Genomic DNA, 24358 nt, shown 5'->3' with positions numbered 1-24358 from the left:
AACTTTATTTTTCTGCATGCTTCAAGGCATGCAGAACTGTACTTGTTCGTGTTGCAGCTTTAGGTACCTGTATAGCTTTAAGCAAAAAATTATCAGGACGTCGCGCACCACCATCATTTGAATGCCATCTCGGCTGAACAACAGTTTTGATGATTAGGGATTTATTCCTTGTAGTCGGAATAAACTGGTCGTTGCGCTGTTGCCATTTGACGCCTTGCGCTTTTTGTCTCCGAGGATGCCGAAAGCAAAAGTTAAATGCGATAATCGCGTTACTCCAGAACAGCTCAAGGAAGAAATCGGACACCTTATCAAGAACTTGCCGCAGCCGAATGCTATATTTGTGTATGCGGGTAAACTAAATTGACATCACTCATATCGGCCAATCTCTTTACATATGAGACATTAACAATGAATACTGACTTTAGAAACACACCGGCGTTGTATCTAACGCATGATAGGTGTCTTCGGTTCGTCTGTACTTCCTGAACTTCAGGAAGCACTCGAACTTATTTACGTTTTAAATCAATGCAGTTAACATACATTTGCCTGTCATCCTTTCCTATCGGTGCACATCTGGTTCATCACAGCTTCATGGCCGCCTCTGCACTTGCGCGACGCGTACGGTGCCGGTCTATTGCAGAAACTGCCAAGCTCGTTTTCGAACGATAACGGTATAGCACTGCATTAGACGGAGTTATAGTTTACAAAGCTACAGAGCGAATGGGATGGAGTCTAGGCTAGTTGACTGAAAATCATCAACCTTGGTTAGGAGTCCCCTTTTGATCGTTTTGTCGAGGGCGCCGTGATGTTGCGATCACAGCGCTGTCTATCGTCCTGCACCTTGCTGTGTAATCGCGCTGGAGAGCGCACAGTGAACGTGCTGGTGACGACGATTGGCAACTCTTCGCGTTTTCTTGAGAGGTGCAAACAAGTTGTTGCGATTGGTAATACTTTATATTGCCGTTACTAAGCACATAACTTGAATATAACTGCAATATTGAACAGCGATCGGCCTAGAGGCTTTGCAGCAACTCAGCCCATGGTCGAAATAGTAGGTGAGTCAAGTCTGGACATTGTCGATAAGTAACATACGTGCAATGTGTTATTAGTCTATGTCCTGCCTTCAGCTCTATCAGGGTAATCCTCGCTTGACAACAATTGGAGGTGTCTCCGTATGTCATACGGTATGTCACACCAGCATAATCCACCCAAAAGCAGCCAACAAACACTGACAACAAGGACAACATAGGGGAAATTACTTGTGTCTAATAAATTAAATAAAGAAGCGGTAAATAAATGGACATGAAAGTGGATGAAATACAACTTGCCGCAGGTGAGGACCGAACCCACAACTTTCCATTTCGCGTGCGATGCTCTACCAATTGAGCTACCGCGGCGTCGTTTGCCCATCCATTTTCTTGGGTATTTATGCTTCCTAGTAGAAACCTGAGAGCGTTACCCAACGCCACCATTCACAGACCTTAGCGGTGGACGTGGAACGTCCTTCCTGCCGCGGGCGTCACGAGAACGTGAAGGTTGTAGAACAACCACAACCCACAACCTTCGCGAAATGCGAAGGTTGTGGGTTCGGTTCTTACCTGCGGCAAGTTGTTTTTTTCATTCACTTTCAGTTCCATTAATTTATTGTTTCTTTATTTCATTTATTGAGCACAAGTAATTTTCCCTGTGTTGTCCTTGGTGTCAGTGTTTGTTGGCTGTTTTTGATACGACTAATAAAAAAATCGGGCCCCTCAGTTAATCCCCTTCCTTCTCGTTTACAGCATAATCTAGGTAACTTATCCAGGTAATCCAGGTAACTAGCGAAGCTCCGAGGAAGTTGGTTTTGCTAGCTTTTACAATTTTCGCGGTAGAATTTCCTAAGCACTGTCTAACTGGAACGAAAGGACCATTAGCTTGGAGTACTTGATAAAATTACCTAACGATAGTGATCGCTCATACGCCACAATCAACGAGATGCATACGACGCGTTGAAAGAATATGCGCAATCTTAGTTCTCGAGTGGCGCCTGTGCAAGAGCACCTCACCGGCTCGAGAGAGCTTAAATATGAACTACTCTCCGCAACAGCAGCTATATTTTCGGAAGTAATCCAGCGCTGGAGGCACGGCGTTGGCCAGACAGCTTGCCGGCGAGATTCGTAAGCACAGGAGAGCCCATGCGTACTGGAGGCGATCGGGACACAGGTCGTGCTTGCCGAACAAAAATTAAGAAATTTTCATGTGGTTTGTCGGTACCTATTGTTGTCAGAATACGTCCTCCGTCTACTTCCACCAGAATGTTGGTTGCTAATCATAATAATGTTGAAACACATTTCGCCAGAATAAGTTTAATGTGCACGAATGAAGAAATAGATGGCCTCGTTCATTCGTACAAGCTCGCCGACTCTAATACCCACCTTTCATTCATATCCCAAGTTCACCATAGGTGCCGATTCCCTCGTCGTGCACCTCATGGAAACAAAACCCTCTGTATATAAACGGGACGAAGCTGATGGAGTTAAGTCCTTTCTATGCATGCTGGCAATATAGAGGCGACGCTTGTCTGCAACCGCAGCGCTGGAGTTCACAGAGTCTCCAGGGCTAGAGGGGCACTTTGCATTCGCGTGTAAAGTTATTTTTCCGGGTAAATACAGCCAGTGGTAGCCTGTTGACCATGAGTCACCTGACATCGCAGCGATCATAGACAAAAGACATTCGAACCAAACAAATTCGAAATCACCACGTTACGATTCCAAGCTTCTGCCGGGAGAAACGGCGATCAGCACGTACTATTGCGAGGAGGACAGCGGCGTGGCTGGCTCGTTCGAGGCACCATTCCTCCTTGCCGATAAAAAGGTATTTAGGAGAGGCTCACGCTAGGGTACCTAAACTTGTCGAGCTGCGTTCTTGTTTGCTCAGACAGCTCATCACAAAGTTGTTTTTTTTCAATTAGCATTATTTACCTACATCAGAAGCCTTCAGCTTACCTATCTCTGCATATATATATATATATATATATATATATATATATTGAAGTGCACAGTACTCATAGAGCCCCCTCGGTGGAAGAAGAGTCTGGACTAGGGCCATCAGGCGTATAGGCTCGACAATGGTAGCCGCGACATCAACGCCGTTACCTGATAAATAAATGGCAATTCTCTGTGCGCCTTCTGTTGCTCCAAGTTGTGTCATGCTGCGAAGCAGCTCAGTTGGTTTTCTGTGACCAAGTTCGTCCGATGAGAAGAGCTGTTGAATCCGTCGCGACTCAGAGTCAGTGCTGCGCCGTAGTACCTGCCACTTAAAGGGAAGCTGAAGAGTCTGTCGAATTCAATAAGACGCTCATATACGGATGCGGGAACCTTATAAACCATGTAGGTAAAATTTGTTTTTTTTTTTTTCAATTAGGAGCGACGTAGTCGTCGGTTGAAATTGCGCTGTAGCTCCGCCCCCCGTCGAATGCCGCGCGCTGCTGCTGACGCTGACGATGCGAGCAGAGACCGGAAACCGCGTTGTTGTGACGTCAACTCTAGTGTTTCGTTCCTTCGCAGCGTCCGCGACCGTGCCTGATCGCGCTTGTTTTTGCGTGCGTGCCATTGTAATCAGCTTCGATCGACCCTGCATTCCTTTGTTGGTGCGTCTGCGCGTATGTAGAGTGGTAGTCAACGTGCGTGGTAGTCAACGTGTGTGGTAATCAACGTGAGTGGTAGTCAACGTGGTAGTCAACAAATGAAGGTCACTACACGTACTGCATGAACCGGGAAGCTTTTCACGCGTTTAAACCGTCTTTGTAGATTGCCGACAGCTTTGGACAGCGCACAAATGCTGACGATCGCATCCCCGCTTACGTTCTACGAGGAGGCATGCAGGAACAGAACACTACAGTTGTTTGACCGGAAACGAGCTCACTAGATCGGCGAAAGATCGGCGAGATCACTAGATCGCTTTGCAAAAAACATACTCACCAAAGCATTTCCAACACGAAGAGATCCCAAGACTTTGCTTTCGTTCGCGTCGAAAGCACTGCTCGCACCAGCATCGTTTGCTTCTTCGAGAGGCCGGCTCATCGCAGTCGGCTCGTACATGTAGGGAGTAACGCCGAACTCCTCAGAAAAACGCAGTCTCTCTAAATTTTCCATTACCGTCTCAGAAAAACAGCACCAAACTACCTGGCACCGTGCTTCATGTGTAGCGGCAGCGGTCGGTTACTAGTGCTGACGTCACGAGGCGCCCGACCAATCACAGGCGGAAACGAGAAGCGCGAGCTGGGCGTGTCCGCTGCTGCACTTTTCGTCGAAATAAAATATATTTGCGCTCTCTTTCGCTCAATTTCGATACTACATTCGAATTCGGAGGGTTGAAAACCCTTATGTACAGATCTTCCCTCATTATTTCTGGAAAACCTTTCAGCTTCCCTTTAAGGGTGTTGTACTGATCATGGGTGTAGGATCTAGCAAAATGTCGCGGACCGAAGCTGGAGCGGTCGGCTTACGCGCACTCATGACATTGTCGTACTTGGCCGCCTGAGATCTGACTTGGTGACGGGAAAACTTCGCTTCAATGTGGCCGAAGTAGAGTTCACATTCCGAGGGCCAGAAATTGGGAGGTTTGAGTGTTGCGACGGAAGGCGTTCGGTTTTCTTCGAGACGTCGTTGTTGGGCGGCCGGTTCCATGGCGTAGAGAAGGAACTTGGTGTACGTATACAGTTGTGATGTGGTGTCACGCCCGGGTCACCAACTTGTAGCAACAGAATGCCCACAAGGAATTGCAGCTTATTTATCACGTGACTGCCTTGATGCCCCAGCTACCATCGTCGAACCTATATGCCTATGCACTAGTCCAGTCTCTTCTTCTTCCACCGAGGGGGCTCTATAAAGTACTGTACACTACAATATATACCCTCTCAAGCCGGCACTGAGGCCAAAGTTGTCTGCGAGTTTTGGTCAATAGCTTAGTGCTCATGGTGGGGATGCGTTCGTCGTGTTTCCTTCGTCGTCATTGCAGTTTTGCCATCCGGCTCTCGTCATGCCGTCGGTGTCACGCCATCGTTGTCGTGCATTCGTTGTGACGCCACCGTGGCGATGCCCGTCCTGGCTGTTCAGTCGTCGTTGTTCCATTTTGGTGGTCAGGTCCTTTTTATGCCGTCGTCGTCATGCTTTATACTTCGACCAAGTAGTGCAAGTTGTGCAATAGCTTGGGCCCCTAGGTACATCGTCGTGGTCGCAATTCCGTCGTGGTCGTTGTATCGTCGTCATTCCAGCTTTATAAGCCGACTCTCTCCATGCCATCATCCTCACGCCATCGTCGTGATGCAGGAGTCATGCATTCTTTCTCACGTCACCATCGTAGAGCCATCATGACCATGCCATTGTCGTAATTTTAACTTTGTTATCCGACTCTCATCCTGCCGCCACCGTCCCGCAATTGTCGTCCCACAGTCATCGCTGCACCATACTGCTGTCATGCCATCGCCTTCATACAGTCGTCGTCATGCAGTCATCATACATCGTCGAATGCCATCGCGGTCATGCCACCCTCGTTATTTCAACTTCATCACGTTACCCTCATCACGCAGTCATCAGCTATTATCATCGCAAAGTCGTTGTCATATCATTGTCGTGATGCCGGTATCGTCATAGCGCCTTCGTCGACATCATTTTTTGTTCGTCATTCTTTCGTAAACATGATGTCGTTCAATCCTGATTGTGCCGTCGTTTTCATGCCATCGTGAACGGACAGTCGCTATCACCATTCCGTTGCCGTACCATCGTCATCATGTCGTCGTGGTCGTGCTATCGTCTTTTTTCCAGCTTCATCATGCAGTTGCCCTCTAGTATTACCGTCACGCCATCGTCGGCGTGCACTAGTCGTCATCTCATCGACCTCAAGTCATCGCCCGGCTGTGATCGTTATACCATTGCCATCATTTAGGAATTGACATACCATTGATGTCATGCCGTCACTGTTGCACTCCATTTCTTGGACCCCGCAAGTGCAACAGCCAAGTTGGGCAATATCGAAGAATGACGCATATAGCCAAAGGAACGAAAGTCTCATAATGACCACTACACATGTCAAATAAACGTGGCTTCAGGAATGCGGTGCGTCAATGCATTGCTCGAATACTACACATATTATCGCCGACTGTAATCTAGGTCGTCCTTGAAAACGTACTTGCTTTGATTGCTTTGATAAGTGCAAATATCAACCTCTTCAAATAACTGTTATAGTTGATGTGTTTGCCTATGTGCTTTTTAACCGCTCGTACAATTTTGTGACCTCAGCTGATACCTGTGGTAATTAAAAATTCCCTTTATCAAACTCTGATAAGAGGCCCTCCCGCAGTTTTAACTTGCGGAGCTCCTCCTGAAAATGCATCGCTTTTGATTTAGGTGTTGTGCGTGAGATTGTATTTGCACAGTTGAAACTCAATTGAACAAAGTAATGAACACAATCGAATTATTTAAATAAATCGGGCAGTTCGGAAAATCAAGTAAGGGATTTTTTGGCCCTTCGAAATCTAAAACTGTGACGTAGCGACATCAAAAAGGTATCGCAGCTTCGTATTTGCCTCTAACCCACGCCTGCGCGTGTAAAAAGACCTCGAGGGCGGCCCAACTACCACCACTCCTAGCGCCATCTGGTACCTCAGAGTGCTAGCGACTGCTGAGTCCGTTGTTTCCTGTATGGGTGTGGCGTGCAGCCTCGTCAAAATAAAGCTAGAGCCGTGACTAGGGGGTCTAGATGTTTAAATGCGATAGCGTTAGAGCGCATGCGCGAAGGAAAACCCGTCTGCGTCAAAATGAGAAAGAAGTGTTTTTATTGCAGATTTATTTCTGGAAAATTTTCGCTAAATCGGGTTTAATGCAGGCTAGTTTCGTTAATTCCGGTTGATGACAACATTCAACCTTGTGATTACTTGCTCGGGAATGGAAATTTATTCGCTATATCTTGACCTTCCTAAAACAGGTTTCGCTATATCGTGTTTTTTGTATAAAAAGAATTCATTGTGATTTTAGTTCTGTCACTGTTTTTACTTATTTCATTTCAGAGAACGCTCCGTATGGTGTACGTGTCAACTCAATCAAGTAAGAGCATTATGCAGTCTGTCGCTCGATTTGCGCAATCCACTCTCTCCTGTTTCAAGGTTTCCCTACAGACAATGACTAACACAATTACTATAAAAGCTTTGCTGATCGTACTGCAGTGTGGAAATTGATCTTATACGAAGCAATTGGCAGGTAGCTTGTGATCCTGCATTGTGATCCTGGTGTGACGCGAGCGTGTGAGTGATGACAACAGCAACTTGACGACGACGGTGAAGGAGATACAATAGCGACAATGGCACGAGTGATTTTTTGTACGCCACCGAAGAAAGAATATGGTGCTGCACTGAACAGGACTTTTATGTCCTGCTATGTTTATGTTTCTGCTGTACATTGCTCACAAGCAACGCCTAAATTTAAACACCAGATTAGGCGTGCGCACCGTATTAAACGCCGACGCAACGATGTTAAAGGCTATCAGTGATGCTCGTGGTGGTAACAATGATGATGAAAGGCGTATGCCATATAAATGTGGTAACCTATTATGTAAGAATAAAACAAAATCATCCTAGCTGATTGGCCAGCAATAGGTGTATGTCCTGTGACCCAGGATAGGGTAGGATAAATATTACAAACTAAGAAAATGATGGAAATATATAGGAATATCCTCATCCTCATTATCATCAGCCCATTTTTATATCAGCGGCAGAATGAAGGTCTCTTCCAGCGATATCCAAATAACCCTGTGTTGCGCTAACTAATTCCACGGTACGCCTTGCACATTTTCTCATTTCCGCACACCTCAAAACCTTCTGCCGTCTTCAACTGCACGGTCCTTTCTCTTGGAACTCATTCTGTATTTCCAATTTTCCACCGCTTGTTCGCCCCACGATTCACATGACTTACCCCGCTTCATTTCTTTCTCCTAATATCAGCCTATCGTTTGACTCAATTTCGTGTATGATCCAAACCTCTCTATTCTTATCTCTTATAATTACGCCTTACATTTTTAGTGCAAAGCTTCCTTATTACGTGTCAGTTTCTCCCCATGTGTTAATAAGATAGGTCCTGCTACCAAAACGTTGGCCAGCCTTTCTGAGGAACCTTGTGATCACGGTCTTCTGTGAGCACTTCACCTGAATGAATGTGCTCCTGCAGATACTCTAGAGAGTGAGCGTCAATTAATTATTTTTTGCTCGCCAGGCTTTGGAAGATTACCTTTGTGTTCTGCTCATTAATCTTCGACGTTACTCTTACATATTCTTCGTTAGGCTCGACAATAATTTCTTAAAACTCGTCTCCAGTCAACTGAAGTACGTTCGCCGTGTATGTGTTGGATAGCCGGCGTCTATCCGCTAATCTAATAGCCTGATTATTTATTCTAACCATGCAGTGAAAAGCACAGGGCAAATTGAGTCTTCCCGGCTGACCCCTTTCTTGATACGTATTTTCGTACTCGCCTTGTAGAGATTTATGGTGGCAGTGAAATCAGCAGCTATTTAGGAAGATATCCATGTATCCTTCCTGTACTCCTTGATTACGCAATACGTGTTTGACTGGTGCTATCCCTACTGGATCAAACAACTTTTTCATAACCTATGAAAATCTTTTTTGGAGGTTGCTTGAGCTGGCCAGATTGCCAATTTACCTGATTTTTGATGGAGGTGAGTCATCGTAGACTACCTCTTTTTGAAGACGGCATGCTCTCTTGGTTGATTGGTCAAGTGTTGCTTTGATAATCTTGGGAATTACCTTATTGAATATCTTCTACAACACTGAGAACAAGCTATCGTGACTACATTTCCTCAATTCTTTAACGCCTCCCTTCTTATGGATTAGTATAATGTTGAAATTCTTCAGGCTCTCCGGTACATCTGATATTACCAGGCTTTGCGCACGAAAGGTCGCAAGCTTTTGAAGAGTAATATTATGTCCATATTTGAATGAATCAACTGTTATTCAATGTTTTCCTGGCCTGACATGTGTCGAAAAGTCCTTATAAATTCCTCGCTAGTTGCACAAAGATCCTCTCTGTCCAGTTCGTCACCACTTCCAATGAAGACTAGGTGGCTGTTTCAAGTACTGTACACCTCAGTATAGAAAACTTCCGCTGCCTTTATTAAGCTATCGAAATTGCTGATGGCATCACTCTGCTGATCTACCGCTAAATACGCCTTAACCTGCCCGATAGCAAGTTTTCTTCTCACGGATGCACGCTGTGTCCATTTTTACTGCTTCCTTAATCATTCGTACCCTTGTAGTTTCGAGTATCACTTAGGTTCTGCTTGTTTATCAGCTTTGGCCCTTCAGAAAATTTTGCGATCTCTTGAGTTAGACACGTTCATGCGCTATCGTTTCTTTATTAGGTCGTTTGTTACTTTGGGAGGGCTTATCTGGTGCCTTAGTTCCAACTTCAATTTCATCTCAAATCGACCTACTTAGAGTTTCACAAAATACATAAGCGTTATTTTCATGTGACTGTTCCAGAGCTACATATTTGTTTGCGAGCACAAGCATGAATTCATCTGCTATTACCCTGACTGCGTCTAGCTTTATTTGTTTTTTACTTCTTTTGCTCTTTCTTTCTTGTGATATCTCTCTTGCTCTAACCTGTGATCACTGCCGTTTGCTATACCTTACACTTCTACAAGCTGTACTAGGCTGGTACGGGCAGTGTATGAAACTTGCTTCCTGTTTTGTTTCTATATTAATGCTTGTGCTGCTCCAATTTCTTTTACGGCACTTCCCGAAGTCGGTATTCATTATTGGAAGTCAATTCCGTTCCCCTGAATTTGACAGTATCTCTCCCCTACTATTTCTGGAGCATAGTTGCCGATCACGTGTTCTCAGCCGAATTTCTTGCAACTTTCACGTTAAAGTCAGCAATGCATACAGTGGATTGAGTTATTCAGCATACCTCACTGTTTATGCAACACATAAAAAAAACTCCTCTATTTCTTCATTTCATGAGTGGAGGTTGGAGTGCGGGCTGGTAATACATTTAGTTAACATATCCTGTTTAACTTTATTACGACGGTGGCCACGCTGTCGATAACAGTGTAGAGTTCCTCAATGTTGCCCGCCAAGTCCATATGATTTAGAAACCCTACCCCGTAGTTCCTCTATCTGGAAAAAATCTGCCGCAGAGGACGGACGTGGCCGTTATTCACCACTGTCTAAACCTCCCCAGTCCTAACCTTCCGAGGAAATCTAGGGCTCCCTAAGCATAGAACATGATGTGCTATTTTGGTGAGAGGTCTTTGTGTTTTAGAGATACTTGGTCGGTGAAAATTCTCTGCTGTATAAACCGGACTGTCAAGTATCACAAGCCAGAACTGTGCAATCGAATGTGATAAATACTAAAAGGCGTCGTACATCGCGCGCTTTTCGATTAACCTGTTTGTGTGCCTCGGGAACATACATGTTACGCACTGAGCGTGCATTATATGTACAGGTTTTATTCGTGATCCATTGCTACATAACACACAACAGATTCGAGCTCATTCACACTAAATTGGCGGTCACATCACACCACGCTAACTGGCTTAGCCTACGAAGAGGCTCCAGGAATTCCCCAGGTAGCGCTTTTGTTTAAAATATTGTGTGCTTAATACGTGCTGTTTTGTCATATTTTACAAGTTTGTCCGGGCTGAATAAGGCTTGTAGTACATTTGTGCGCACATGTACTAGCGTCATGTGTGGCTAGCCACATGGATGGCTAGCAATTGCGCACATGTATGTTTCAGTAATTTTGTCCTTATGAGTGAACAGCACAGTGCACTCAACACAACGCTGTCAAGGCTATGTTTTCCTTTCCTAATTGCCTCATGCCACGAGGTTAAGCGCTGGTCGAGCTGGTGCGTGATCAATAGAATAAAAAACAGCGCAAGAAATGCACACACAAACAAACACAAGCTGCGCACTGGACGGATGCAGGAGATCTTCGGTTTAGCACTTCGTTCTGTTAGTTTTTGTTTCTTGTTCACCCGTTTACTTCCGTGATTTTCACGTTACGCAAAAACCTGGACCGCAGACCAAAAGAGCCTGTGTTGTGGTTCAGCTGCGCTGTAAGCATTTGACAGTGGCGGTACTTATTACCTCCCATGTGATACTTTGTCACCCTTATCCACTCAATCGTAGCAACTGCTGCAAAGGAAACCCATTCGGGTTCCTTGAAAGAAAACCCTCGCAGTTGAACAAAAATTCATCCTGGTCCGGGGCTCGAACCTGGGACCACCGCCTTTCCGGGGCAGCCGCTCTATCGTCTGAGCTAACCAGGCTTTTTTTTTCTTTATTTCCAGCTTGGCTACAAGCTTCAAAAGAGTGTGTGATCATAGATCACACTCGTTTTATATGTGTCAAAGTGTCAAGCATTGACACCACAGCTTCATCACAGTCCTTCGTCTTGTACACGTCACGTACCTTCACAACCATTTCCACAAAATATTCATACACAGTGCGGCCATTAACATCACAATGCCTATATGCCAACAGACTACGCCAGACTGCGTGCATTCCAAGTAAAAAGATGACATCAAACCAGGCGGCTAGCAGATGGCAGGGTGTAGCCGAATTTGTCAACACCTCGAGAAAAGGCAAGAGTTTGACGTAATGGTTCTTCAGAAACCCGCAAGTTGGACAGATATAATTTAAAAAGACTTCTGTCCACCAAAGGACCAGGCAGGATTTCTAAAGGCTACTGAACAATAGACCATATTAACACTATCAATCAGGTGGCAGAGAAATGTGCGGAATATCAGCAACCCTTAAATATAGCTTTCATTGATTACGAGAAAGCGTTTGATTCAGTCGAAACCTCAATAGTCAGGGACGCATTACGGAATCAAGGTGTAGACGAGCCGTATGTAAAAATACTGAAATATATCTATAGCTGCTCCGCAGCCAACGTAGTCCTTCATAAAGAAAGCAACAAAATCCCAAGAAAGAAAGGCGTCAGGCAGGGAGATACGATCTCTCCAATGCTATTCACAGCGTGTTTGCAGGAGGTATTCGGAGACCTGCATTGGGAAGAATCGGGGATAACAGTTAATGGAGAATACCTTAGTAAGTTGCGATTCGCTGATGGGATTCGCCTTGCTTAGTAACTCAGGGGACCAATTGCAATGCATGCTCACTGATCTGGAGAGGCAAAGCAGAAGGGTGGGTCTAAGAATTTTTCTACAGGAAACTAAGGCAATGTTTAACAGTCTCGGAAGAGAACAGCAGTTTACGATAGGTAGCGAGGCACTGGATGTGTTAAGGGAATACATCTACTTAGGACAGGTAGTGACCGCAGATCTGGATCATGAGACTGAAATTATCAGAAGAATAAGAATGGGCTGGGGTGCATTTGGTAGGCATTCTCAGATCATGAACAACAGGTTGCCATTATCCCTCAAGAGAAAAGTGTATAGCAGCTGTGTCTCACCAGTAGTCACGTACGCGGCAGAAACCTGGAGGCTTACGAAAAGGGTTCTACACAAATTGAGGACGACGCAACGAGCTATGGAAAGAAGAATGATGGGTGTAACGTTAAGGAATAAGAAAAGAGCAGATTGGATGAGGGAACGAACGCGAGTTAATGACATCTTAGTTGAAATCAGGAAAAAGAAATGGGCATGGGCAGAACTTGTAATTAGGAGGGAAGATAACCGATGGTCATTAAGGGTTACGGATTGGATTCCAAGGGAAAAGAAGCGCAGCAGGGGGCGGCAGAAAGTTAGGTGGGCGGATGAGATTAAGAAGTTTGCAGGGACAACACGGCCACAATTAGTACATGACCGGGGTAGTTGGACAAGTATGGGAGAGACCTTCGCCCTGCAGTGGGCGTAACCAGGCTGATGATGATGATCATGATGAATGAATAAAGGGAAAATCAGACATCCACGCAATCGCAGCAATTGCTACCAAGGACTTCGCCCTGCCATCTGGAAGCGCCCTGGTTAACTCAGACGGTAGAATGGCCGCGTCGGAAAGGCGGTAGTTTCAGGTTCGAGTCCAAGAACAGGACGTGTTTTTCTTCAACTGCGAGGCTTTCCTTTCAGGGAACCTGCATGAGTTCTCTTTAGCAATTTGCGCGATTGGGTGGATGACTGATTTTCCCTTTATTAATTACTTCTCTCCACCTTCCGTGCTCCCGCAGATCTACAAGGTTAAAACTGAAGAAGTTCTAATTCTTGTTGACATGGAAACTTTGTTACGGATCTCAGGGTATTCAAGTTCACCACTCTCAAAGTTACGGTAAAGCGTCCAGTGGGAATGTTGCAGTCCTGTAGAGCATGTTCGAGAAAACATATATGTTTGAGGGGCGTCTACCTTCTAAGCTTTAGTGAAATAATTTATGTGTCACATAATCAAAAATGTGACATCGAGAAATATGAATGAAACACACAGGCACGGCCCGATTGCGGTGCTGTGTATGGATGAATTGCTACTTTAACATAGCATGCTGACTCTGAAACGAGACCACCGCGGTGGCGCAGGCGTCGTCAGCAAAACTTACGCCCAGTGATGGCTAGAAAAAATCTTTCCAGCGTCCATAGCAAACCACGGCGTAGATTAAGTAAGCTAAACACCACAATTTAAAAAGAAAAGTGTTTACGCAGTTCAACAAAAAGACAGAATGCTACCTTGGCTTGATTGTATATTTCTTCATATTTTTGTTACGTCAGTACGACGGCACCCCCGCACCTTTGGTGTATTGAGGCAGCATGTCAGAGCAATAGTGCCTAGCTGCCTGCCTTTAAGACCACGCAATACATCACATATGCAATTTAATTACCGCTTGTGATGACGTGGGTGGAGTGGGTTCAAAGTGCATCATGGTGCGCGTAGTAGTCGTGTATGCTAGGAGTGTTTACGTGTTGCCACTCACTAGCGCCGCCATGGAGCGCTGGCCAGATAGGGTTCACTGTAGCAGAGGCGGCTCCTCTCTGTATAGGACCCCAGGATGCAGCTTCATCTTCTCGTTGCTGTTCTGCAATTTCGAACAGTACCACTGAACTAAACGTAACAGCGCAAACATCTAAGACGAGCCACAAAAAGAAAGACAGGACACACACTGGGGCTGACTAACAACTTTTTTCCTTTCGTCGTCAATGCATATATATACCTAGGCCACATAATCGCGCAGGCGCTGAGAATACATTGCTGACATCTGCCAACTTATCGTTTACGTAAACGTAGGAAATCAAATTCTGATTGGTGCAGGGACAACGATGTGTCACTAATGCAATTATTTCCTTGTCTTTTTATGTGATAGGCCTCTAAGGCAAGCCGCGCATGTTCATTCTTGCTTTTTCCAAGAATTATCGTCCGATCAAGTCGCGCCTCGCAATTGCTGCAAGAGTTTCTATGCGCAACCAGGTGCGCTCGTTTATCTACATTTTTGTTTACTTTTTCCGCATGTTCCCTGAGTGGCTCATTGACGCAACGCCCTGTCTGGCCAACGTATGTTCAGCCAAAATTCCAATTCAACCAATTGTCCAAAATTCAATCCCGTGCGAAAAAGGAACTGTTGTCCTTCAGGTCTGCGCACTCGAAGATTGTGAAAAGAGGTATTGCATCGTCATGTATAGAATTGGCACTTAAGAGTTCGTGTGTGCACAAGATGCAAGAAAGTTTTGACAATCAGATCAGCCGACTTTTTGCAGCAGGGTTCCCTATGTCGCTTTTGACTGCAGTGGTTGAAGCTCTGATCCAGAGAAGTAAAACCACAAAAAGGGCGCCCGCCGAACGTGAAACGCGAAGGCCTGCGGTGGTCCCTTTTATACATAAGGTGACCCATCAACTCAAGAACGTTGCTTGCAGGCATGGCGTTCCTTTGGCAATTTCAGCGCCAAACAAGCTTTCAAAGCTATGTTCCCGCATCTGCGGAGAGAACAGAGGAGGATGACAACGCCGGCATGATGCCTCATACGTGTCGTGCGCTGTGGGCGTGGTTTATGGCATTCCACTCTCATGTGGTAAGACATACGTTGGCCAGACAGGGCGTTGCGCCAATGAGCGACTCAGGGAACATGCGCACAAAGTAAACAAAAAATGTAGATAAAAGAGCGCACCTGGTTGCGCATAGAAACTCTTGCAGCAATTGCGAGGCGCGACTTGATCGGACGATAATTCTTGGAAAAAGCAAGAATGAACATGCCCGGCTTGCCTTAGAGGCCTATCACATACAAAGACAAGGAAATAATTGCATTAGTGACACATCGTTGTCCCTGCACCAATCAGAATTTGATTTCCTTCGTTTACGTATACGATAAGTTGGCAAATGTTAGTAATGTATTCTCTGCGCCTGCGCGATTATGTGGCCTAGGTATATACATGCATCGACGACGAAAGGAAAAAAGTTGTTAGTCAGCGCCAGTGTGTGTCCTGTCTTTCTTTTTGTGGCTCGTCATAGATGTTTGCGCTGTTAGGTTTAGTTCCGAAGTATGTACCAATTAGGCCCAAATGAAGTGTTACCGAACAGTACCAGTGAATATAAAATACATTTATATGATTGGGTATTAGCAGCATATGGTGTGCTCCGATAACTTGCCGAATGAAAGATCCCCATGGACACGTTTGTGGGCAAATCTTTAAAGGCCACAAGCTCGCCCCCCCAAAAACTTAATTGTTTCCGAATTCGGACGCACAAACCTAAACCGGTGAATGTATCGAAAAGTTTGGAAAGCCAAGTGTGGACGGCTGTCCTCAATTTCAAGTTACATTATTAGGCACAGAAGAAAATGGGCACTATCATGGAATTGCTGGTATGTAGAAGTCACGGCATCAAACAACCCCGCATCACTTGAAGTAGGGCTGCGCCGGGTTGTTCGTATCCCTTGTATCGCCATGTGTCTCGACAAGGAGCGAACAATAACTATGCACATCTTCTGGCGGAGTCTCCGCACTTACATTATTTTTCATCCGTAGTCGTTCTTATGTAGCACAGTACTACGTTGACCACATAGCAAGGCCGTCGGCAATCGCATCGAGGCCGTGATATGGGCCGCATAGGCTATATCTGGGTGCCTCGATAGCAGACAGGCGCGAAACTACCCAGGCACCCAAGGCTTCGTAAGCCCGGAGTGCGGTTCTGATCAGGCGTGCGAATGCGCAAGTCAACGTGCTTCCAATGACGAAATCAGAAAAGAAACCAGCGGATGCAAAGAATCAACTATTTTCGAGAAAGGTGTTACATGGGTTGGTAAACAGCGAATGGATTATGGGGCTGACAGAGTTGATAACGGGGAAATGCAGATTAATAAGGTGGAATTTCATACTGAAGTTTATTTATTAGCCGATGAGGATGAAGCCCCTTGTGCCCCGCATCGCCTTTCGCGCAAATGTGAAGGCGACGTGCGAAATAGGCGAAAATGACAGGCAAATTGACATAAAACTTATGTGCTTTTTCTCTGCAGCCCGGGTCGTATCAAGACGTTGATTGCGAAAAGTCCTGAGCTCAGCGTAGAGGAACACATGGAGGTACGTCGCATAAATAGTAGTGTAATGATTGTAATAATAATAAAAAACGCGGCAGAATTCGTGCATCGTGCCAGATTGTCTGGTGTGCTCTAAATATACTCGTTCTAAGCGTTTTCTTGCGTACAGAGTAGCATTTAATGTTAGAAGCAGCACTGTGTCTGCGATTAAAATTATGGGATTTTACGTGCCAGAACGTGTCTGGTTAAAGGCGCTCCAAGACTGCACAGTTTAATTGATTTAAGAAAGTCAGTTCACTTGAAATAGTGTTTAGGGCTGCAATTCTTGTATATTTAGTTTCATCTTGAAGCCCCTTTGACCACGGGCAACCTGTTGAATCTGATATTGAATGTGACTGTGTATGCACAGGATTAATTTTCTAACTGCATCTGATTGGTTTCTTTCTTGTGTAATTTTTTTTATTTCTTTTTTATTTATTCGTTTTACTTTCAGGGCCGCAGGCATTATAGAGGAGAGGGGTAGAAAGTATGATACATAGCGAACAACCAGCGCTGTGAGAGAAAATAAAAATTTGATAAAAACGTTTCCGGTTATACCACATTGGCTGCGGTCATAAAGGTAAACAAGAAATGCAAGAATTCTTGGTAATACGATGTCAGTTAAAGTTTTAAGAAAAAAATCACCGACGATTACGACAGTCCCTATTGCAATATTTCAGCGCAGCTCTATGCGTGTTCTCATCTCGCGACATATTGGCTGATGTGTACAATGGTTCTCGTGCGGCACGCTGCAAACGGAGAGAAGTGCGGCGCCAGTGCCTCGCTGACCAGGAGATCGCGAGAGCCGCGGGGCCAGCGCGTGGGTGACGCGTGGGCGCGATTCGCAGAAGCCGCCGCCGAAGAAACTTCCCAGACGACGCGCGCTACGCTGGCGCCATCTCGCAGCCACCGTTCTCGCACTAAACTTTTCTCCTCACGCTTTCACCGTGCCTTCCTCCGCTTTCCTACTCGCGCCACTTCCCTCTCGCAGCATTTTTCATTGCCCGCTGCGCTATCATCGTTTGCTCTGCTCATTCGCTCGGTTACGCCGACGATCGCCGTAGGAGCCGGCAAGAGCTGCGCTCTAAAATGGTGCTATCCTTTATAGCTGCAATATCACCCATAAGGTTGTTCCGGTCTATACAAGTACGAATTGAGACAGACTGGGAAAAATGTATTGTGCTATACATTTGAGCTCCCACCTATTAGGACAGTGACTAATACGGAGGGATGCATGATGCGGTCTTGCCAAAAAAAAAAAAACTGCACCTGCAATGCAGGACCAATAAAGCCTGTGAAAGAGTGCTAAACGTACAATCTGACGGCAAAAAGACGGCAAAGCAAAGCTGAGATTAGATTTCAGTGATATATTGCCCGTAGTATTGGTATAAATTCACCAGAAAAACTAGAAGTGTGCCAAACAAAGTCAACGCTAGCGAGGCGAAGAGCGACGTACGTGGTATATGCATCTGTGTGTACTAATATTGGAGCATCAAAGATGCTGCTGTTTTGCGGAATTAATTTCGCATTTTTTTCTTCGGACCATTATCAGACCCTACATTATTTTGCAGACCGCCTGTTTCGTTTTGCAGAGTGAAACTTTTTGTTCGTGTTCTTACGCCCATCTATACATACGTTGTGTCTTTCGCGCAGACTTTTGTTGACATCATATTTGTACACGTCAGAAAAGAAATACCGATTATAATTAGAAATAACTTATCTCAAAATACAATAGATTCCAGTTACCAATTGCTTTCCTGCGAAATCAACTGAAAGATTGACTAACCTACAGATTACTGTAAATGTAATTTCCTCCGTACTTTTATTAACATTGCATGAATAGAGTAAGTACATCAAGCTGACCTGTCTATTCCAGTGTGTCCTCTGTAGTCCTTCACCCGTTGTTTATCATCACTAACAGTTGGTTTTCAAAATTTTCTTTGTTAATTTTCCTTCGTTTTCTTTTCGACGCACCGACACTGAAAACTTTCTCCATGTGAGCGCTGCATCCGCTGTTTATCTTCACCAACAGTTGCTTTACAAATTTTTATTTGGTTATTTTCCTTCGTTTTCTTTTCGACACATCTGGCAGCGACCCTGAAAACTCTCTCCATGGGCGCGCTGCATAGAAAGTCTGTGTTGCAACTGACCAACATGTTGCACGGAATATTGCGGCTACTGAGTGCCGCTATGTTCTGGTTCGAATCCTCTAGTAAGCACGGCGCCGAATTGTTGCTGGGGGTAAAGGAAGGCTCTCGCGGTAGGGCCAGTGAAAAAGCTAGAAATGATCCATAGATGATTCTGTGGCATCAACTTCCGAAGTGGCTGTCGTTACGAAGCGCTAGAAGATTCGTTGATATTTGTTGGCCCGTGGCTGGTGGAGCACCTCCCGGCGCTCTTTGGCTAATTGTAATGAATGCCAGCAAGCGTTAAAGTTCCTAGAAAATGTAGTCAAATGTGTAATACAATTTAATATAAAGCTGCATATTATTCAGCCCTAGAATATAGGACTCGTGTATTACGACCCCAGATTGGAGTGTAAAGGACTTACACATATGTTAGATAGAAACCTAGTATTTAATAGCCAAGGACTTCTCTCGATATTAGATAGGCCACAGATTACACTAAGCGACGAAAGAGAAGCTGAGCATAATAAATATCACAGGAGCCTAAAAACTCTTTCAGTAAAGGCAGAGAATTTTATTGCAAAATAAAAGCTGAGAGGCTGCAAGAGAGGGGCGCAAATCCGCAAGCCTGCCATGTTTTCTTAACCGAAGGGTAGCTGCAGGACGCGGATCGTGAGAAGCTTGTAACTCAGGTATATGTTTTCCTCCTGTTTGGACACTGTTGGTTCCGCAAAATATAGGTGCTCTAAGCTGCATGGTCTGTAATAGCTTGCTTCGGTAAAAACGTTACCGGTTTCACGTTGTCGGCTAGAAAAATAAGTCATTGAACCACACGGAGCATTGCCGATCAAAGAAAAGGATCGCTAAATCACAAAATTATTATAAATCTTATTTATTACAATAAATATTACATTTAATTTGCTACTTACAGGTCTGTTTAGCATGATTTTTTATCACAAGGCCATGTGGGCCGATCCCGGAGTGACTGCAGTGTAGGGTAAAATTTAGTAAATGTTCGACAGTGTTTACTTTATTAACGCCCGTATAGGTTTCATTTTCCCTACTATGAAACTAACTATCACTTCTTCGCTAAGTGAGAACTACATTTTCATACCTATTTAGAATCATGAAGACGCTTGGCGACGCGAAAGGGTCGTTCTTCGCTCAAGAGATCACATGTGTAAACCAAGATCTCACGTGCGCCAAACCCGTGTTACGTCGCCAAATGAACGAACAGAGTGAGTTTAAGAATTTTTAATGGCCTAATTAAGCAGTCTTGTTCGGGATGCCAAAAAAGTTTTAACACATTCAAAATTTTTACCTAATACACTTTTATAAAGTAGGTATTTAGGATCAGAGGGCGCGCTCATAAAGTTACGGCACAGATAGCCCAACTGATCAAGGTTAGGCTATCTATGTGTACCTGATCTGGTTAGGCTATATGATAGTGATCAAGGTTGTTAATAACATAATGGGCGTCAATTGACCATGCCATATCTCTAGCTGTATCGACAGTCAAATATTCGTATGTGGTTTCTTTCCAGGGCAACGCTGTTTAGGCGGTACGTAATTCTCGGGGTTCTGATGTAAATAACTATGAAATGTTGACAGCACATGTTAATCTATCACACAGGTATCGCGCGAATATAACACACTTACCGATATCCACCGCTGCATAGCTGCAAACAGAGCTGTCATTATTTCTTTCATACTTAGCGTGGCAAATCAGTTTGAGCCGAATCCCGCAAAGTGGAGGACGCATTATGAAGTGAATAAGTGTCACCGATCAGGATGTAGCATGAAGCTACGAAAGAAAACCATATGGGTTTTCCACAACAAAAAAAAAAAAATTTCACGTTTAAGAACAAATTTTGCCGTCGTTAGGCATTCGAACCCGTGACCAACGCCTTTCCAGGACAGTCACTCTACCATCTCAGCTAACATGAAAAGGGCTAGCTGATCGCAGCGACAGTGTGAATTAATCGATAACTCGAAGAACAAGGAGACTGAATGTGACAAATCACTTCCACCAAATCCTGTAAAGTGGAGGATGCGCCATAAAGGAAAGTTTGTCGTCCATTCGAACGTAGTGCAAGCTACCAAGGAAATCCATACGGGTTCCTCAGAATAGATTTAAATATTTAAGTATATAAATTCCTAACCAAGGACTTCATACATAAGTAGCAACCAAGGTCCTTCAAATGATCGTGCGCACTGACGTCAGTCACACTCCGATCTTTGACATTATGCAAGGATCGGTGGCGTATCTTTGTAATCTATACTCGCGACATAAATTCTGGGAGAGAAGGAGAGAGAAAACAGTTAAGAGTAAGCCTAGTCCGGGTCTTCCGTTGTGACGGACGTTAGCACTTCCTGTCGCGGTATGGTCATGTGATGGGCCCTGAACATGGCGGCGAATGCGTGCCACGAGGCGGGTTCATAGCCTCGGCGTAGACCCTGAGGAGGAGGGGCCCAAACTATCCCCCGCGGAAGGGAGGTGTAATGGGTGTTGGCGGGCGAACAGATAAGGGTTTGAAAGCAACTGAGACAGCCCCACTAAGTGTATGGAGCGCTAAAATACTGCCAACAGGCGTTACATGTGCATGACCTCATCTGGATTTGATGCTATGGAGGATAGCATGATATGACAATGTTTGTATCAGCGTCTGTCGAGTAAGAGCGCCACATGCGCAAGAGAACTAAGGAGATGGAGAATGAAGAAGTCAGTGATTTACGGAAGTCTCTGAGCTCGGCGCGCACTTGTTTGCGGTGTTCTCTTCAAATTGCTCTTGGGGAACAGTTCGCTGGCCATCTGATCACGTTGCTTGGTGAAGAGGTTTGGCAGATAAAGACATCCTTTATCCCGTGAGGTGCAGGGACCCATTCCTGTAGCACTCGCGAGTTGCGCATGGGACAGCTTGTAGGTCTTCATAGTGGTATGTGTACGGTCAAGGAGTACGTTAAGTGCGAAGCCACAAAACGCCCTCTCACCACTGGATTTCATGGTAATTATGCGAGTGAAGGGTTCAAGTAAGGAAATGGCTTCTGCGAGAGCCCCTGTTCCGGCCTATGTGGCCGACCAGACCGCATTGTAATCCCTCGGAAATGTTGACAGGGGTCCGACTACTCGTGCGGTGGCCTCCTCTGGTATGTGAACTCCATCCACGATAGTATACGGCGTGGCCTTGGTTGAAGAAGTGTGCCGCTCTTGGTGCTCTTCTCAGATCCTTCTCGAGGTCAATGGTCCGGGACACGGGAATTACAATTCGCAATACCGGCTACTATAACGAAAGCGGTGGTTCCAAGCGAGGCACGCGGTGAGGGCCGTGTCTGGGCTGTTCGAGGATGTTTCATCACTGATTTTAAGCTGCGAGCCGAAGTTACTCTGTAAAGCGAGCTCTGTATGCGAGCAGCGGCGCGTCAATGGCCTTGTAGCGGTGAGGTGCACCCTTAAAGCGAATAACGCCGCAGAGCTCATGCGAACAAGAATTCGCTTTGCACGACCGCATATAAAGTTGCCAATCCCACCGTCCCTCGCCGCTACGAAGCAGCAGACACGCCGTGCGGTCAGTGGTCCCGTGATATTGTTAGAAAATCGCAAGGGTGTACGTGGTGGTAGGAGAGGAGGAGGGTGCTCCCACTTCGCTGACAATTACGTAGCAGAGCTTGGAGCTTATTATGTTCGGTAGAGTTGAGCTGCACGTACGGGCATGCGTACATTATCCAGACATATGTTATTGCCTCGCTGATTTTGCGCAGTTCATGGCCCTTGGGGATTGATCTGTGATGTGTTGTGGTTCAACATGAGATACGCAGTGGAAGTGGAACTCAGAAACTACGCCTTTGGGGTCGTATTTTTCCTTAGGACAAGTTTTCAATGACACTGCTGCAGTTCTTGCACGATGCAGAGTTGGTAGCTTCTATTTACATTTCTTTTATTCGTGATGCTTTGCAGCGAATCCCCTCGACCACAAAAAAATAAAACGATCGCCTTTACTTTGGCGATAGTTCCTCGTAGCAATCTTGGCGCCCGCCATCCTGCTGCCATATGAATCAAATGAATATGATGGAGTGACCTTGTGGGATACGTTCGCCAGCCATGCGGCGGAACTATTAGGTTGCGGGTAGCTTGTGCTTTTGCAGGCGCGCTAATACGCAAGTGCGAAATTTTGCAGGCCACCATTGCAATCTGAACCTGGCAACGTTTAACACTAGAACTTTATCTAGTGAGATGAGTCTAGCAGTGCTATTGGAGGAATTAAGAGGCAGTAAACTGGATGTAACAAGAGTCAGTGAGGATACGGCATATAAAGAAGCATATAAAGTGCTAAAAAGCAGGCACGTCCCCTGCTGCCGGGGCTTAGCGGAGAGACGAGAACTTGGAGTCGGATTCCCGATTAGTAAGGATATAGCTGGTAACATACAGGAATTCTACAGCAATAACGAGAGGGTGGCAGGTCTTGTTGTGAAACTTAATAAGAGGTACAAATTGAAGGTCGTACAGATCTACGCCCCTACATCCAGTCATAATGACCACGAAGTCGAAAGCGTCTATGAAGACGTGGAATCGGCGATGGGTAAAGTCGAAACAAAATACACTATACTGATGGGCGACTTCAATGCCAAGGTAGGCAAGAAACAGGCTGGAAACAAGTCAGTGGGAGAATATAGCATAGGTTCTAGGAATAGCAGGGGAGATATATTTGTAGAGTTTGCAGAACGGACTAATCTGCGCTCTTTTTCTTCTGTTTTGTGTTTAATGCATGCAATGCCTGTAAGGCTCGCCTCATTTGCTGGATAATATTTCCAGAAAATGTCAACATTCCCTTGCTGTTTGTTGTCTGACCTTTTTGTTCATGCAGCTGATCGACAAAATAGCCGGTCCTCTGCATGCGCTGGGACGAGTGGGCACACCAGAAGAAGTTGCCGACTGCATCGCCTTCCTGGCATCCGATGATGCCGCGTTAGTCACGGGCACCATTACGCCCGTCGATGGGGGCCTAATCCTTCTGTCCAGCGTCTCGGGTCCCGCTCGATCGTCGGATACGCACTAGTCTGCGCCAGAAGCCAATGACATAACTTTTCCATGCTGACAAGGTACACTGCAAGATCTAAGTACACGCTACATTTTATATATATAACTCCACTGTCTTGTAAATCAATGAATGTTTGGCGACTCGAGCTCTTCAGAGAAACAATTTCGCTTTTTCTAAGCTTTGTGAGGCTAAGCAGGAACGCATACACGGCTCTGCAATACAGTAAATATTGGACGAAAAGTTACGCATGCTAACGCGAATTGCTTACAAGCTTCAGGTTTCATTATGGAGGACGCACGTCGAACGTGCTGCCTTCGTTAAGCACTCAACACCTAAGGGCAAAATGACGTTCTCTGCAGTGTGCCATGCGACCCCTTGATGACCGTGGCTAAAATATTGAATAAAGTTCTTGCTTTTCTTTCTTTGCGTTTCTTTTGCAAAAATACATTGTGACCCTACAGAGTGACCCCTGTCGTGGTTGTATGTTATTGTGATGAAGGCGCTCTGGTAAATACTTAAACAAGCGGCAATGTGGGGGCGATTAGCAGCATAGGGCGATTAGGCACCCTGTGGAAAATAAGTGAATCGAAGCGTACAGGACGCAGCCACCAAACTTCCAATCTGTTAGTCGCATTTCTTTATATATTGTTAGGTTTTCTCAAACTAAAAAGGAGAAAATATGCAGTTATAGC

General features: G+C 45.3%; 1 long non-coding RNA gene across 1 annotated transcript in view; it reads left to right on the top strand.

The window, feature by feature from the left end:
• LOC140216412 (uncharacterized) overlaps window positions 1–24087 on the top strand; it is a 40489-nt gene extending 16402 nt beyond the window's left edge. The window contains exons 3-5 of the long non-coding RNA XR_011893074.1: window positions 7046–7082; window positions 16445–16508; window positions 23493–24087. This is a non-coding gene — a long non-coding RNA (uncharacterized lncRNA). The remainder of the gene's footprint in view (window positions 1–7045; window positions 7083–16444; window positions 16509–23492) is intronic.
• Window positions 24088–24358: the final 271 nt, after the last annotated feature.

The sequence above is a fragment of the Dermacentor andersoni genome, chromosome 3 (genome assembly GCF_023375885.2).
Source record: "Dermacentor andersoni chromosome 3, qqDerAnde1_hic_scaffold, whole genome shotgun sequence".
In the NCBI taxonomy this organism is placed as follows: domain Eukaryota; kingdom Metazoa; phylum Arthropoda; class Arachnida; order Ixodida; family Ixodidae; genus Dermacentor; species Dermacentor andersoni.
The sequence above is the reverse complement of the archived record's forward strand: the minus strand, read 5'-3'. Positions and strand labels throughout refer to the sequence as shown.